The sequence below is a fragment of the Amblyomma mixtum genome, chromosome 5, assembly GCF_055824585.1.
Source record: "Amblyomma mixtum isolate Tamu chromosome 5, ASM5582458v1, whole genome shotgun sequence".
Taxonomy (NCBI): domain Eukaryota; kingdom Metazoa; phylum Arthropoda; class Arachnida; order Ixodida; family Ixodidae; genus Amblyomma; species Amblyomma mixtum.
This window is the reverse complement of record NC_143016.1, coordinates 56,762,060-56,772,642: the sequence shown is the minus strand read 5'-3', so window position 1 is coordinate 56,772,642 and position 10,583 is coordinate 56,762,060. Positions and strand designations below refer to the sequence as shown.

At 50.2% G+C, this 10,583-nt stretch overlaps 1 long non-coding RNA gene across 1 annotated transcript; it reads left to right on the top strand.

Moving 5' to 3' along the window:
• Positions 1 to 807: 807 nt before the first annotated feature.
• Positions 808 to 3,223, top strand: LOC149342248 (uncharacterized). The gene is made up of 3 exons (XR_016282666.1): positions 808 to 921; positions 2,228 to 2,389; positions 2,930 to 3,223. It is a non-coding gene; the product is annotated as an uncharacterized LOC149342248 (long non-coding RNA).
• Positions 3,224 to 10,583: the final 7,360 nt, after the last annotated feature.

Genomic DNA, 10,583 nt, shown 5'->3' with positions numbered 1-10,583 from the left:
CTGGGCCGCAGTATCCGGGTTCAAATCCGACCGCTGCGGCTCCGTTTCGATGTAGGCGAAACGCCAAAGGCACCCGTGTGCTGTACGATGTCAGTGAACGTAAAATATACCCACGTTCCGGAGCCCCCCACTGGAGCACCTCTTTTTCTCTTTCTTCTTTCACTCCCACCTTCCTTTCTTCCCTCAAGGCGCGGTTGCGGTGTCCCCCTTGAAGTGGGCTCATAAGTGAGGGTGGCTCAGTGGTTACGATCCTCGGCTGCTGACCCGAACGACGCGGGTTCGATCCCAGCCGCGGCGGTTGAATTTCGATGGATGAGAAAATCTAGAGACCCGAGCACTGTACGATGTCAATGCACGTTAACGAACCACGGGTGGTCGAAATTTCTGGATCCCTTCACTACGGCGTCCCTCAAAGCCTGAGCCGCTTTGGACCTTACACGCCTATAAACCATAAACCAAATACTACCGCCCAAGGAGTTCATGGTCGTGAGTTGACGCAGAGCCCGATACACTAGCAATCTCTGGCCGGCGGGTTGTGCAGTCCTCAAAGACGCCATTTTGGGTCACAACGATTTGGACAAGCCTAAAAATGGAATGAAAGCTTCGACAGCTTAATATCAAATAATATCTCGATGTCCGGCAGTATCTCGATTTGTCAAAGACGCTAAAATGCTTGTTTCCTCAAATATACTTCGGTCCAGCAAAATGAGCCGTGATCCAAAATGGTGTAGGTGTCACCACCAAATTGTCGCTACCCTACCGAAGGAAGCTTAAAATGACAGCAATGGCAACGACGAACCCAGACCACCCAGACCTCATTGGTGGAGAAGGACGGCGAAGGCTCTCCTGTTCGAAAGCGTGTTAGGCTTCGTTTGCCCAGCTGTTTTCCGACAAGTTGAACCGTGGGCACCAGCATGAACAGTGAGTTACGGCCGATACAGCGAAATATTGCAGCGAATGCCGTCGGTCATTGCCTTTGGAGCTGGAGCCAGGAACGCTTGCTACGTGGCCTTAGCACTGAGCTCTCCTGCTCCACGGACGCGTTCATCAAATGCTAGTTGATCGACCAACTAGCCTCGTGGAATAATGCGTTGCGGGTGATGAGGCTGTCGTTGACTGAGTCTGAGCCGGACAAGCCGTGTCTGCTCTCCTGCGAAGACCGAGGTGGAAAAGAAGCCAGCTACCGCGGCAGCTGAGATGTAAACGACGGCGCTTTCCTCGAGGCTTGCATGGCTGCCCAGACAGCGCCAGTCCGCCCATGGTAGCCCGAGTGTACGACCGAACGCACTTTGAGCGCTGCTCCTTCGTGTCCGTCTTTCATCGCTGGACCCGCGCCCAACCTGCAAATGGTCGTGGTTCATCCCAGCCATAGGCTTCAGCCTCCGCAGATTTCTCGAAGCATTTGGCCTGCCATAGTGCGAGCCAGACCTCGACCTCAGGGGCGTTAACGTCAGCGACGCCCGTGCACCCAAGGTGGCCGAAGTGCTCAGTGGAAACGCTAGAAGCCTTCACTGCGTTAGTCTCGTCGGAAACAAAATGTTTCCAGTATCTGCTTTGTGTAATATGAAAAACTATTCTCCTTACTTCATTTCAATTGCAACTGCGTAGATTTCAGGAATGTTGCTGTTTATTTCTCTGCACGTTTGTATTTGCTAGTGTAGTTTGTGTGTTCACGTTAATAAATGTGCTATATTGGTACTAAATAGTGCATGTCTTGCTATTTACACTACTGCAGCGTTTAAGCCGGTGTGTAGGCCTCGTCAGTACGCATGCTTCCCCTGCCTCCTTAATGTGGCCGTATAAACGCACCCGCCGCGGTGGCTGAGTGGTGAGAGCGCTCGGCTACTGAGCCGGAGTTTACGGTTACTATCCCGGCCGCGGCGGCCGTATTTCAATGGCAGCGAAACGCTAAAGGCGCCTGTGTGCTGTGCGATGTCAGTGCACGTACAAGATCTCTAGGTCGAAAAAAATTGGCAGTGCTTAGCTCTGCTGTGCCACGATATACGAGGGGATGCTGAGAAGTTCCTGGCTTTGCCCTCTTTCATGTCGAACTGAAAAAAATATAGTTTCGTACCTTAAAAAGCATGATATCTTTTTATGTAATGTGCAAGTATCAGATGTTTCTGATTTTTAGAACTATTTTTAATTTCAGGTAGAACGTGAGATGGCACAAGCAAGTTTCACGCCAGTGGAGTTACGGGTCGTGATGAAGTTTTTCTTCCTGCAGGGAAAGTCTGCAAAAGGCATTCACAGTGAGATGTCACGTACACTAGGGGAGAAGTGTCCTTCCTACAGCACTGTCAAAATTTGGGTTGCTCGTTTCAAGACTGGACATTTCGCTGTTGAAGATGAGCCACGTAGTGGGCGCCCCACAACCTCTTCAGAGCCGGTAACAAGCGATTCTGTCCATAAGCTGATTCTTGAGGACCGGTGAATATCCGCCAGAAAGCTAGACCAGATACTGGACATCTCCCGGGAGTGCGTTGGTTTTATTATTACCAATATTCTAGACATGCGCAAGCTTTCAGAGAAGTGGGTGCCGAAATGTTTGAACAGCGAACAGAAGGAGGGTCGAGTTGAGGCGTCCACAGCTGTTTTGACCCCTTTTGATACTAGGAAGCACTTTTTGGATAGATTAGTGACTGAGGATGAAACATGGCTCCACATTTATGATCCCGAAAGCAAGGAACAATCAAAGGAATGGCGCCACAGTGGGTCCCTGCGACCGAAAAAATTCCGCGCCCAGAAATCTTCCAAAAAAGTCATGGCGTCCATTTTCTGGGACAAAGATGGTGTTCTGTTCGTGGACTACCTACCACAGGGCTGTAGTATAAGTGGAGAATACTATGCCGGCCTCCTAGACAATCTGAAAAAGGCAGTTAAGAGGAAACGCCAGGGAAAGCTGAACAAAGGAATCATTTTGTTGCAGGACACTGCACCTGCGCACACGTCCAAAGTTGTGGCTCTCAAACTGAAGACCTTGGGTTTCCAATTGGTCCACCATCTCCCGTCTTCACCTGACCTGTCCCTTTCTGACTGCCACCTGTTTCCCAACTTGAAGAAACACCCGAAGGCTCATCATTTCGATGACACTGCTGACGTCAAACATGCTGCTGAAAGTTTGTTTGACGACCTGTCACAATTTTTTTTTTAAATGGACTAGAAAAGCTTAAAGAACGATGCAACAAGTGCATCAGACTGAGGGGAGGAATATGTTGAATAAATGTGCACTTTCAAAACTCTGACTACATTTTTTCTGTACAAAGCCAGGAACTTCTCAGCACCCCCTCGTACGTAGCGTGAGGTATTGGTATATCTTCGTTAAGCTTATTGTTATTAGCTTGGTTTCCCCCCTGTTAAACCTTAAAATTCCAGTACGTGTAACTATGACTAAATTAAAGACGAGACAATGTGCAGTATCAATTGTGAAGCGTTTATTTATTTCTTATGGTTTCTCTTGTTCTCCTCGTTGGTGAAGCCATAGGCCATCGGCGTTCGTTGTGCTCATTGGCGTTGGCGTTGACGTTTTACACTCCGATCATTTTAAGGAAAGGAAATGCGCATAATGGCTCCCTGGGTCAGTGGGCGTTTGAATCGTGCTTAGAGGTACGTGGGATGATGACAGAGAGGGATGTGGTCTGCAGGCATTGACAAGGTTGTGCCAGAAACGCGGTGCTGAAGCCATAGGCCGTCGGCGTTCGTGGTGTTCATTGCCGTAGGCGTTTTTCCTCCGTGGAACACGGCGCAGTAGCTGTGTATCCTTCCACATTCATACACGCGGCGCAATCTCCTCGCGCATGCGCAGCAAAACGCAGCGGCGAGCGCACGCGGCGAGGAACGCCAGCTGTGCGTAGTGACGTCACTTGCTCCTCGCGCATGCGCATTATGGTCGAGCAAGAGCACGCGAAATGGCGAGACTGTGGTCTATGTAGCTCACGCTACAATATGCCCGAGCCCTCCTCTAGGGACCCTCTTTCTCTCTTCTTCCCACCCTCATCCCTTCTCTTACGGCGGCGTTAGGCCAGCGCCATCTTGATTTGGTTAGGCTGTCCTCCTAGATGTGAGGAGTTTGCTGCGGCATTTCGTCTCCTCATAAAGCAATTTACTATTCTCCGATTTTACTCTGGTTATTTTTATCGTTCTTCGTTTTCTTCTGACTCGTGCAGTATATGTTGTTGTTGTGACTGAGAGAAGGATGAAAAGGAAATTGCACGGGCCTGCATACATGGTCCTGAACCTTTTGAAAGGGTATGGCCCAGAGTATCAGCATCATCATCCCCATCCAATGCAAAGGGACTGGCCTATACATAACCATCACCATCAACTAGGGTGTCTAATGGTGCGTTCCAATTCTCTAGACGTCCGACAAGACGTCTAGTGTGACGTCTAGGAAGCCGTCTACATGTCTACATATTGGAACGTGTCTACTTCACGCGCCACCTTGCGGCATATAAACTGAACTAACATTTAGGAATAGTTGCACTCCTATGTTCTTAAAAATTCTTAAACAAGTTAAAAACGCGCTGTTAGTAGTTTGCTAGTTCTTATTTTTTTTCTGCAATAATGGTGCGTTCATCGCTACCGCTTCAGCAGACGATCTCACCCGCACGATTTCCTCTCGCTCGTATCACAAATATAATCGTGGGTCCACAAAGACGGCTTTATTTGCCACCAGTTCCTATAAAAATAAACTTAACGGAATGACTGACACTTGAAAGATGGTGCGTCTCCGGGCTCCAGTGCCCGCCAAGAGCACGGCTCACTCAGCTCTGACTGCAACAACTGCTCCGCCATCTTTAGACAGGAAGTTAGCCTGCATCGATGTGGACTTCGGCGAAACAGTCTTCTTGGACGGCTTCGTGAAAATTGGAACGAGTCTCAAAATGGCCGCTGTCAGGCAAGACGTCTAAGTAGACGTCTACTTGGGAGTATTGGAACGCAAGAAACAATTGTCAGTTAGAAGACGCCATTTTGAGTCACAACGATTTGACCAAGCCTTAAAATGGAGAGAGAGCTTCGACACTTTAATGTCAAATAAGATTTCGATGTCCGGAAGTACTATTGAGCGCTCTCTATTTGTCAAAGACGCTAAAATGCTCGTTTCCTCAAATATACTGTGGTGTCGCGTAATGAGCCCGTGCTCCAAAATGGCGTAGGTGTCGCCGCCAAATTGTCGCTACCCTACCAAAGAAACGCTTAAAATGACAGAAGGGCGACGACCAACCCAGACCACCCAGACCTCATTGGTGGAGGAGGACGACAAAGGCTCTCCTGTTCGGACGCGTGTTAGGCTTCGTTTGCCGACTGTTTTTTCGACTCGACGAGTGTAACCGTGGACACCAGCATGGACAGTGTGCTACGGCCGATACAGCGAAGCATTGCAGCGAGTGCCGTGGGTCATTGCCTTTGGAGCTGGAGCCAGGAACGCTTGCAACGTGGCCTCAGCACCGAGCTGTCCTGCTCCGTGGACGCGTTCATCAAATGCTGGTTCATCGACCAGCTAGCCTCGTGGAACAATGCGCTGCGGGCGTCGAAGCTGGCGTTGACTGAGTCTGAGCCGGACAAGCCGTGTCTGCTCTCCTACGACGACCGAGATGAAGACGGAGCCGGCTACCGTGGCAGATGATATGCAAACGACGGCGCATCGTTCTCCTCCATGGCTCCCCAGACAGCGCCAGTCCACCCATGGTGGCCTGTGTTTACGACCGAACGCGCTTTGAGCGCTGCTCCTTCGTGTCCGTCTTTCATCGCTGGACCGGCGCCCAACCTGCAAAGGGTCGTGGTTCATCCCAGCTGTAGGCTTCAGCCTGAGAGCAGATTTCTGGAAGCCTTTCGCCTGTTATGTTGCCAGCGAGACCTCGACTTCACGGGCGTTAACGTCAGCGACGCTCTTGCACCCAAGGTGGCCGAAGTGCTGAGGGAAGACGCTAGAAGTCTTCACTGCATCAGTTTCGTCGGAAACAAGCTGTCTCCAGAATTTGCTGTGTGTATTGTGAAAAATAATTCTCTTTACTTCATTTCCATTGTAACTGCGTAGATTTCACGAATGTTGCTGTTTTTTCTCTGTACGTTTGTATTTGCTAGTGTCGTATGTGTGTTCGCGTTAATAAACGTGTCATATTGGTACTGAAAAATGTCTTGCTATTTATTTACACTAGTGTGGTGGGTAAGCCGGTGTTTTGGCCTCGTCAGGAGGCATGCCGTATAAACGTGGTTCTGCTCTGCTCCTCGGGCTATGAACTGCTGGGGGGTTTTGTGCCTGCGACGCCGTGGCCGGGGTCTTCAGGAGCAACATTGTTATGAATGCGCAAGTATTATAAGGCTCATAAAGTGGAAAATCTGGCGTTGTCATAGTTGTTCACACCAGACGGTCCGGAAACCCACGTCAAGACCGCCACGTACAGTACCACAAAGTGCGACTGAACCCTACAGCGGCGGCTGCGTTTCGATGAAGGGGAAAAGGAAAAGGCGCATGTGTGCTGTGCGATATCAGTGCACGTTAAAGATCCGCTGGCGCTCGAAATTATTCCAGACCCGAACTCTTTCCACCACTCAGCTTCTACCTTACTTGGGCCCGTTTGCCCAGAGCGGAGAATCGCACGCTACCCTAGACCGCGTCCTCTTCGGCCGCCCTGCCACTCCTACCCCGCAGGGACATTATATTGGAACTAAAAAAAATGGAACACACTTAAGCTTGGCCTTAAGCAGTGGAACGCGACAGCGTGTTGCAGCGCTGCCAGGGAGTCCAGGGAACGCCATTGCCTGTTCAGGTGGTGGTGGTGAAAAGCATTTATTTAGTAATTTACAGAGAGGTGCTCGGGGAGAGGCCCTTAATGGGTCTCACCCCTTACAATACTAGGCGGAGTCCCTCATTCCGGGATCCCGTTGGTCGAGACCGCTACACAAGTCCGCCGAACCAGGGCCTGTTGGGCCGATAGTTCCTGGCAGCTGAGCAGGGCCGCGTCCCAGTCCTCTCGGGTAGGGGAAGGGGTGATTGGGGGGAGAGAAGGATTTTTTTCTGCATGCCCAAACCATGTGGAAGGTGTCGGCCACCTCCCCACAGAATGAGCAGCCGCCGTCAAAAGAAGGATTAAAGTGCTTGAGAACCGCCGGGCACAGCAGGGTGTTTGTAGAGAGCCTGAGGAGAATTCGTTCGCCAGCTTTACCCAGTCCTTTCATAGGAACTGGGTATCGCCGGTGTTCGGCACGATAGTGCTCAGTAATTTCTTTAAAAGAAAGGAGAGGGCTGTGATATGGGTTAAGCTCCTCCCAAGGGACGCCTGGTGCCCGGTGAGTGAGTGCGTGGGCTGCCTCATGGGCGGCTTCGTTACCTGGCATGCCTTGGTGGCCGGGGACCCATATGATTGAGCGATGAGTTGGATCACCGTCGCGAGTACTGCGGTGTAAAATTTGGTGAGCGAGTGGAGTGATCCAACCGAACTCAAAGTTACGACAGGCTCCGCGAGAGTCTGTGAGGATGAATTTAGAGTCGGGATGGGAGGCTGCGAGGGCGATCGCCACCTCCTCCGCATGCGTTGAGTTGGGCGCTCTGAACGAGAGGCCGTCCACCTGTTTTCCCTCGTGTATGACTGCAGCCGTGTACCATTCCCCCCTGGAGCGGTAGGGGCCTGCGCGACGCCGTGCCCGTTGGAAACAGCTTTGGACGCAACGCATCTTTGAGGAGAGGAAATCTCAGTAATTGTCTCACATCTCGGTGGACACCCGCACCCTGCCGTAAGGAAAGGAAAGTAGGAGAGAGTGAAAGTAGAGAGAGAGAGAGAAAGAAGTGCCGTAATGTAGGAAACGAAAGTTGGATTTCTGGAAAGGAAGTTGCATTAACTGTCTCGCACATCTCGGTGGACACCCGCAGCCCAAATTATAGGTCGCCGGTTTGAATTCCTGCCGCAAGCTTTCTAACTAGTAAGTTTATGCTGCTCGAAACGCTGAATGGTATTAAACCATCTGGAGCATTCTGCGGCAAACGGTTGCCATGATAGACTTTTGAAGCGAAAAGCTCCACTACGAGGATCGGAGCCGAGCTTCGCGTGAGCCGGTGCGCAGATTTTCCAGTTCTGCGCATGCGCGAAGCCGAGTGACGTCATACGCGGCGGAGGTGGCCGCAGCTGTCGCCGCCGACTCGTCACTACTTGAAACTACGTCGAGGCTGGGAATTGAACAAGGGCCTTTGGCATTTGAAGCGGAGACGCTACCACTCTGCCACGAAGGTTTGGTTTATTGGTGTATTGGGGTTTAACGTCCCAAAGCAACTCAGGCTATGAGGGACGCCATAGTGAAAGGCTCCGGAAATTTCGACCACCTGGGGTTCTTTAACGTGCACTGACATCGCACAGTACACGGGCCTCTAGAATTTTCCCTCCAAAGAAATTCAACCGCCGCGGCCGGGATCAAACCCGCGTCTTTCGGGTCAGCAGCCGAGCACCATAACCACTGAGCCACCGCGGCAGAACACGTTCTAGGCCTGTTTCGGGCTGAACACGCGATATCAATAGATAACATTTGACTAAAAATGGTCTAGATGCAAACATGTGCCGTTAAACTTCTAGTATTTCGTTGTCATTTTCTGACTTCCTGGTCGCAGCGCCTTTGGGAGGTGTGGAACAGACAATTCGCTCGTTCTAGACATATGTTTTGCCCTCTGTACACTGCATGCGTTGGCATTGCCAATGTGGGGGCATATATGCAGCACTGAAGCGCTCGTCTGCCTAACCGGAGTACCCGGGTTCGAACCCGACCGCGGCGGCCACGTTTCGATAGAGGCGAAACGCAATATGCGCGCGTGTGCTGTGCGATGTCAGTGCACGTTAAAAGATCCGCAGATGGTCGAAATTATTCCAGAACCTCCACTAAGGCGCCTCTTTCTCTCTTCTTTCACTCACACTTTCCTTCTTTCCCTTACGGCGCGGTTCAGGGGTCCACCGAGATATGTGACCGATACTAAGCCATTTCCTCACCTCAAAAATCAATCTACCTATTTAAGCCATAGGCCATTGGCGTTCACAATGTTATTGGCGTTGGCGTTGACGTTTTAGATTCGACGATTTTAAGGAAAGCAAGCGCGTATCAGTTGGCTGTCTGGGTCAGTGTACGCCTGAATCGCTCTTTGAGGTACGTGGGGTGGTGAGAGAGAGATGTTTCCCACGAGACTGACACAGTGGACAGTTGTAGCGTTTCCCCTCAGCCAGAATCTGCTTTGTGTAATGTGAGAAACAATATTTGCTTGCTAGATTTTGAATTGTAACTGCGTATATTTCACGAATGTTGCAGTTTTTTCTCTGTACGTCTGTGTTTGCTAGTGTAGTATGTGTGTTCACGTTAATAAATATATTATATTGCTACTAAGTAGTGTGTGTCTTGCTATTTACACTACTGTAGAGTTTAAGCCGGTGTGTGCCTCGTAAGGATGCATGCTTTCCCTGGGGGGATGCGCCACCGAACCTAACAGAACACAACATTCATTCATTCAGTCGGATCCAGCGTCTTCGCTTCGGCGGACGCGGTTGTTGCGACGCGCGTCTTTTCTTTCACTCTTTCGTCTTATATCTTTCAACTCTCCTCTATGTGGACGTGGCAGCGGTGGTGGCTCAGCTCGAGCTAGCCCGTCGCGTAGCGAGGCCGGTAGCTACCATATTAGCATATTGGATTGGATTGGTTTGGTTTGGATTGGATTGGATTGTATAACCGATGCATCAGCACAAGTCTAACCACAAGCAGCACCACCAGCTACACTACCAGCTGAACCATGGCGTAGCTGCGGATATTGCTTTCGCAATTGCCGGGCTTAACCAAGCTAAGCCAAAGCCATTTTTTCGTACTTCTTTCAGTCGCAACAACAACAACAGTGCTGAGGGCGCTCGGATACTGAGCCGGAGTTAGTTTTTATCCCGACCGCGGCGGCCGCGTTTCGATGGCGGCGAAACACAAAAGGCGCCTGTGTGCTGTGCATTGTCAGTGCACGTTTGAGATGCCCAGGCGGTCAAACATATGTCTGAGCCCTCCTCAAAAACCAATTTACTCTTCTCCCATTTCACTCGAGTTATTTTTATCGTTCTTTATCCCTCGTTTCCTTCTGGCTCGTGCAGTATAAATATTGCTGAACCTTCTGAAAGGGTATGGCCCAGAGCATAAGCATCATCATCGTCATCCAGTGCAAAGGGACCGGACTATACATAACCATCACCATCAACTAGAATGCCTAATTATAGGGTGCGTTCCAATTCTCTAGACGTCCGACAAGACGTCTAGTGTGACGTCTAGGAAGCCGTCTACATGTCTACATATTGGAACGTGTCTACTTCACGCGCCACCTTGCGGCATATAAACTGAACTAACATTTAGGAATAGTTGCACTCCTATGTTCTTAAAAATTCTTAATAAAACAAGTTAAAAACGCGCTGTTAGTAGTTTGCTAGTTCTTATTTTATTTTTTTCTGCAATAATGGTGCGTTCATTGCTACCGCTTCAGCAGACGATCTCACCCGCACGATTTCCTCTCGCTCGATTCACAAATATAATCGTAGGTCCACAAAGACGGCTTCATTTGCCACCAGTTCCTATAAAAATCA